Below are 7,146 nucleotides of genomic sequence, written 5' to 3'. Positions count from 1 at the left end.
TTGCCTGGATGTCCATTAGATATTTCAGTTGGACATTCAATACCTCTATTAGAGGTTCAAATAGATCTAGTTTACGTAAAATCTACGTAGGTGGTACTGTCAAAAGTCCTCTTTTTTTACGTCGAAAAGATGTTATATGGATGTAATTGCTGGACATTTGTTACATTATTTGGATATTAGTTTTGAGCCGAAATACGTTCTAAATACGTGCCCAAGATGTAATTTTATACATTCCCCAGCATGTGCGGCAATCATGTAGTGTCTTTTTCACCTGATAGAAAAATGATACCAGCCTTCAAACATTCGTTCCACAGCAAAACTTTATTTTAGAACAAACATTACACATAATAAAGTAATCTTTCATGGAAAAATACAACTAAAATAAACTCACGTGTATATCCTCAAAAATGTATCTCAAGCTTTTATTCAGGATGTGTTTAACAAAATGAAAGCTATGTTGAACAGCAAAAATGAAACCTATATCATACTGAATCTTAGGATATTGTTGCTTAGAAAATATAGAACTAAACCAGAGCAATAAATCCCTAAATCAAGCCCTTGCAAAGTATACCACAAGCTCTCGCTGAGGAATCCTTGTTATACCATACACAAAACGCAGCTAAGACAATATTGCATAAAAAATAGTAAGATGAACAGAAAGACCTGAAATGTCGAAGCGATGAATAGCGTGAACTTTAACAAGAGTTCCTTTGAACACGCAACTCTTACATCTGGCAGCATAAAGCTCAATATTTTCTCAGATATATTTGTGACCTTGTCAAAATGCAGACAATTGATGTGCAAGTAAAACAATAAAATCAATAGATGTGCAAGTAAAATCTGCGAAATGTGACTAGAAAGTTGGTCGAAGCAAAATCCACAAAACCTGACAAGAAATACACAAACTACAAACTTCCAGGAGTGATGCACCCATCTTCTGGGAGTAAAACATTAAACGCAATCCATGGTCCTTGTGATATCTGTAGAATGTGAGTAGAAATAAACAAAGAAGTACAATCTTCTTTATAAGAATGAAATGAAAATTTAAAAATAATATTGTGCTGTCCAAATTTATGCTGTTATTTATGAAAGCTGTTTTGGGAATGATGACATCAATGGCAGCAGCAAGCTGGGCACTTGATATAGGAAACAGCACAAAGGTGCCAACATTGGTAGAAAATACATTTGAGCAGAGTAACCAGTTGGGCTTGTTGGTTGAACATCGTAGAAGGCCATGGCATGAAACCGACGAAGACAGGAGAGGCACACAAAGAAGAGACACAGCACTGACTTTCAGAAAGCTGATTCTTGTTGAAAGTCAGCACTGTGTCTGTGTTCCTTGTCTTTGTTGGTTCCGCGCTGTAGCCTTCTATGAAGAAAAAAACATGTTGACAACATCTACTCAACAGAAACAGTAACACAACTCTACAATATGTGTACATACTGACATAGAAGTCTATGTGAAGACCCTCTGTATGGATAAGTTATGCAATAGAGGTGTTGGATGAACTTAAGACATGTATATCATTTACAAAGCATACACTTGGCACAGCAGTGGAGCACATGGCACATTCCAGACGTGGTCAAGCATTTGACAATATCGGAGCACTTGGTAAAATGCGGAGACGCAATGGGCACTCGGTATACTGCATAAACGGAGAGCACTCGGCACAGCAGCGGAGCACATAACACAGTACTGGAGCACTTGGAGACTTGGTAATGCAGTTCGCAAATGCAGACGCCATGGGACACTTTATATACTGGAGATGTGGAGAGGGCATGGCAGAGTGGCGGGGCGCATAACAGTACTAGAGCATTTGGCACATTGGTGACATCATAAAGCACTTGGCAGTATTGGACAACTCGGCACACTGCATCTAGACGCCACGGGTGATGAGTGAAAGTACAGCAGGCCTAGGAGATCATGTCAGACGTGTCCGGGCTGTTCAGTGGCACAGCGCTGAAGAAAGCAAGATCACACTGGCAGCTAGATGCCGCGGGTGATAGGTAAAGGTACAACAGGCCGAGGGAACCATGTCACACATATCCGGGCTGTTCAGTGGCACAGTCCTGCAGAAAGCATGGTCGCGCAAGGTCAAAGAGTTCAACATAAAATGCCGAGAGCTAATAACTTTTAACACAGGCTTTGGTGAGAAAAAAATCATATACCATTTTTAGATATTACGTATGTGTTAAAAATATCGATACTTTAGGCTAAGATTTGCACTCAGTAAATTTTCTACTATATTCTTTGCACGTAAACTTGGAGCGTAGGGAAAAATTTTAAGGGAGCTAAGGATCGTGCAGTAAGCTGTGGAATAGAGGAGTTTAGTGTGATGGCATAGAAAGATCGCTTCAGTGTATATGCCAAGGTACGTTATATTTCAGTTTGCCAAGATGACTGCTGAAGATTACGTAAAGTGATAAGTTTAAATATTAGCAAGGTGTACGGTGTGGATTCATTTAGAGTACAATGATGCTAAAGATCATTAGGATAAATATTTGTCTAGCAGTGAACTTACAAGTACGAGATTTCTGGCTTTATATTTTTTGCTTTAAATGGAGGTTGCAGACATAACCCTAAAAGAACTCGTAAGTATCATAGTGTTCTAAATAATATACTGCATAGCTTTTGTATCAACCAGCCTCCCAAAAACCAAAACTGGTTCTAGAAAACATATATACTGCATTATTCAGGGTGGTCTGTGGCTTGCCAGAGTAGTTTTTTTTTGTTCAAAATCCGGTATCAAGTCACTGGTATCGTATCAGTACTTACATATACCGAGTGTTTAATTTAGCTTCACAAAATTTTTTTTAATTGCCTGTGTCAAATAGCCCAATTATAATCCTTGATCTAACTTACTCGATGAGGCGGCCATTACTTTCGCAAGAAATACACCTAAGTGAATAATTAACAATTATTCTAATAAACCTTTTAATTGTTTTACAGCACATCTTTCAATCTACGAATTACAGCCGCTGAGTTCGCAAGGCGTATGCACTTGGAACGAATTCTCAGGACTGAACCAGTCTTGAGATATTAATTTTCAAGGTGTCCTACGAAATGCATGGGCGTTTCAGTGAACTTTTAAAGGAAAATTCTGTTTTATGCACTGAAGCAAAGTTAACTAGAATGCCCATGCATTTCGTAGGACACTGAAAATTAATATGGCACATTGCAGACGTGGTCGAGAATTTGACAATATTGGAGTACTTGGTAAAATGGAGACGCAAAGGGGCACTTGGTATACTGAAGAAACGGAGAGCACTCGGCACAGCGGCGGAACACCTAACACAGTACTGGAGCACTTGGTGACTTGGACCACAGACCACCCTGAATAATGCACTATAGAGGTTATCTAGAACCAGTCTTGGTTTCTGGTAGGCTGGTTGACACAAAACCTATGCAGTATATTATTTAGGACACCACGATGCTTACGAGTTCCTTTTTTAGGGTTTAAATGTCCACAACCTCCATCTAAAGCAGAAAATACACAGCCAGAAATCTCGTACCTCTCAGTTCACTGCTAGACAAATATTTATCCTAATGATCTTTAGCATCATTGTTGCTCTAAATGAATCCACACCGTACAGCTTGCTAATATTTCAACTTATCACTTCACGTAATCTTCTATAGTCATCTTGCCAAACTGAAATATAACGTACCTTGGCATATATAGTGAAGCGATCTTTCTATGTCATCACACAAACTCGTCCATTCCCCAGCTTAATGCACGATACTTAGCCCCCTTTAAATTTTTCCCTACGCTTCAAGTTTACGGTGAAAGAATATAGTAAATAGGTGCTTCAAATGCACGGCTACACTCGACAGTGCCTAGTGTAAATGATAATAAGTGTACATTTTGCTAAGAAGCTCACACAGTTATTTTGTTATAACTAGAAAAAATTACTGTTACCCAATTGTATCAATGAAGTTTACCACCTACCTGCCTACCTCATTGTATGACAGTTGCTTCCTCTTCAATACAGGAGAGCTCGAGTGTGAGCCTCACTCATGCTATGTTGCTCAGTTAGAAAAAAATACCTCATTGCTGCTGCAGTGAACATGCAGAAAGGCTCGTTTTTTTCCAATCTGCTTTCGTATCCTAGGAGTGCCTTTCATAGCTGGTTTCAAATATGAATTATGTTTAAACCATTGCGAAACATATGAAGACGCATTACCTTGGCAATGGCAGTTCTGTGCCTGGCAGAAGCGTGACGCAGCCACTCCCAAATGGCTGTTTCTACAGCAAACTCGCTGGTCTCATGGCCAGTCTGGACGGCACCTATGTTAAATAAAGATTTTGTCATTATACGAAAAAAAAAGCATTCCAAATCAAACATATTTATTTATTGACACAGTAAGCAAATTACTACATCTCGAACTTCCTCGAAGCAAAACTATTTTATCACCTCAACAACTCAGCCAATAAAATGATCACAAAAAATTTTGGCGGTGCTCCAAATGCTCTGATGTATACAATGTGCAAAATACGCATGCTGCCACTCCAACCACGTTCCACCTACATTTGCTCTTGTCATTATCAAACAGCAGATGCAAAACACGTAGCAGGTAAATTTGAAGTGGAAGCGTGCTGTAACTTCCTTTAAATTTATCAACGAAATTTAAGCTAGTTTAAGGCTACACATACACATACTTCGACAGCCCCACGGGGGGTCTTCAGAAATGTTCTAGCATCTTTTGGAAGATTCCGGAAACACCCCTGTGCTCTTAGAAGTCGGAGAAGCGGTGGGTAATGTTATCAGGGACCTGTGGGTAATGTTACATGGGAGAGCCCACTTTGAAAGCGAAGCTGCGAAATTTTAGCTGCTAGTGCTTTTGCTTCCTGACCGTTCTGCGGTTTCCTGCACGTCAGCGTTAAATACATCGGACAACCGTTCTTCTGAATCCTCACTGGCTTCGGATAGACACGAGTCACCGAAAACCGCCGCATTACGATCTGAACAATCTGAGCTGCTTACTGTCCAATCTGGGCCGGTATTTTGTAGCGATGCCTTACGCTTTATTTACTAGTCTTATCATCCACCACTCACGACGGCTGATACCGTGGATAACGTGAGCGGACCGTCGCTCTGACCACTGACCAAGCGCGAAAAGCGCGAAGAGGCATTAGCATCCCGGAAAGGCATCGCTACAAAATACCAGCCCTGAACAATGGCCTGTAGCCGCGCTACTGCTAACAGGCGTTGCGCTTACTGCATTGAAGCTAGGATACTCGCTTTCGGAGTAGCTCACTTGCGGTTCACTTTTGGGCACGCTACTGCTAGCCCGTCGCGAACGCTTACTGAGCTGCCGGTGTGCAAGGCTGTCGCCTGCCTCGACAGGCTGGCCAAGCGCTTCAAACAATTCGGCAACCTCGCGGCGTGCTCTGCTATTGACATCGCTCAACATACTGTTCATAATCAATACACAAAAGCATGCTGGCTACGCTAACAAAAGTTTACTTACCGTTACGAGACAAAGGGCTGCTCTTCCCACCGGAGCTCACATCGCGCCTTCTGTACCGCCGCTTTCGATGGTGCGATAAACAGACGTTCAAAGCTTGCGGTTCGTACGACTTTCTGATCGGTGGGCACTCTGGAGGACGCCAGTGACGATCACGCAGCCCCAGCCCCAACAGCACTTCAAAAAACTAATGCAAACACGCAACTTCAAGTTCACTCCGGCTCCGAGAAGAATGATGCAATCGCAACGCAACTACGCGACTACGCCGCCAAAGCAGGCAGAATGAAAACCCGAGACGTTGCGCCAAACTGCTTCTTGCCAATTCTTCTTTAAAATTACTACTATATTTACGTTATTATTTTATAATATTAAATGTTATAATATGTAACAATAATTATACAAAAACGCAACGTTCACAAGGTTTTATCTTTAAAGTACAAACAAAAGGCCGTTGATAACTGTAGGCGCCATTTTGTTAAGGACAATTTTCAGGATGTAGGCGCGAAATTTGAAACTTTACGTTCATTTGCTAGAAAAAGTTATTTCTTAGAAACAAGCAATTAGCACAATACTAATACCGATTGCTATACCTACACGTGCACCAACCAAAAATTATCGAATTGGGGTAGGCAAGAGATAAAGGCGAACTTTGGACGCAATGATTTATAGGGGGTCGAAACAAAAAGATTGCAAATATGTAATATTGTTTATATTTCAGGGAACTGTCACTTCTTGAGATTATTTAAACAATACAAAAGCAACAAAATAGCCAACACAATCATATTAAAATAGTGCATGAGATATTAAAATAATAAAATAAAATAGCACATCAATTATATAATTGAGATTTAGACAATGTCGTGTGCAATATTACGAGGCTGCACGGGGAATATACTTACATTGTGGAGTGGATTGCAGATAAGCCTTGAAGGTCAATGATATTTATTAACACGACAGCGTTAAGGGCCCCGTGTCGCAGAAAATGCGGCGTAGGCGTCGGCGTCCGTGGCGGAGAAAATGATCCCGAACCACCCCGACCGCGCAGGCCCTCCGTGTGGCGCAAGGTGTTAGTGAACAAAAAATTGCATTTCTCACAGTAAAATCCGTCAGAAAAACCACAGCCTACAGCCATGGTGGCATCGGATTGTAATTTGAATGTACGAGAAAACAATTCTGTTACGAGGAAACGCAAACACAAACCCCTTTTCCAGCATTTCTACCATACCAACAGTGGTGCACTCGGGTAGTTTACTTGCGAAAATTCTATCCTGATGTCGCTCGCATCCTCGACAAGGTCAAATTGGGACTTAGCCTGCCTAACGCGTATCGGACACGCGTGCGCGTCGGGGAAATAGCAAACAATTAATAAAATAATTAAAAAGGTCCCAGGGCCTTCACATTTTAATATAAGACGACTTATATTGCCCCTGTAAAAACGTCTTCCCAGCAAACCATTTCTGTTTAAAAGTGAAGGCCACTTTAAGGGGATTGGTGCAAGTTTGGTCTTTTAAGCTGGATTTCCAACATTCTGTGTTGCAGTGAAGCCTAGTCGTAAAGAAAAATGCGATGCTAACGGGGCCCGATAACTCTATCGCGTTGCACTCTTAACGGCGAAGCTTAAGCGACCTCCATATTTTTTTTGCTGCCCGACATTTCAATGTAGTTCTTAATTACTCAAA

At 41.1% G+C, this 7,146-nt stretch overlaps 1 long non-coding RNA gene across 1 annotated transcript; it reads right to left on the bottom strand.

Annotated features, from left to right (window-relative positions):
* Positions 1 to 313: 313 nt before the first annotated feature.
* LOC119462892 (uncharacterized) lies at positions 314 to 5,703 on the bottom strand. The gene is made up of 3 exons (XR_005194274.2): positions 5,471 to 5,703; positions 4,183 to 4,286; positions 314 to 2,070 (listed from the first exon to the last, which is right to left on the bottom strand). It is a non-coding gene; the product is annotated as an uncharacterized LOC119462892 (long non-coding RNA).
* Between the last annotated feature and the right edge of the window lie 1,443 nt (positions 5,704 to 7,146).

Source organism: Dermacentor silvarum, chromosome 8 (genome assembly GCF_013339745.2).
Source record: "Dermacentor silvarum isolate Dsil-2018 chromosome 8, BIME_Dsil_1.4, whole genome shotgun sequence".
NCBI classification, from domain to species: domain Eukaryota; kingdom Metazoa; phylum Arthropoda; class Arachnida; order Ixodida; family Ixodidae; genus Dermacentor; species Dermacentor silvarum.
This window is presented reverse-complemented; position numbering and strand designations above follow the sequence as displayed.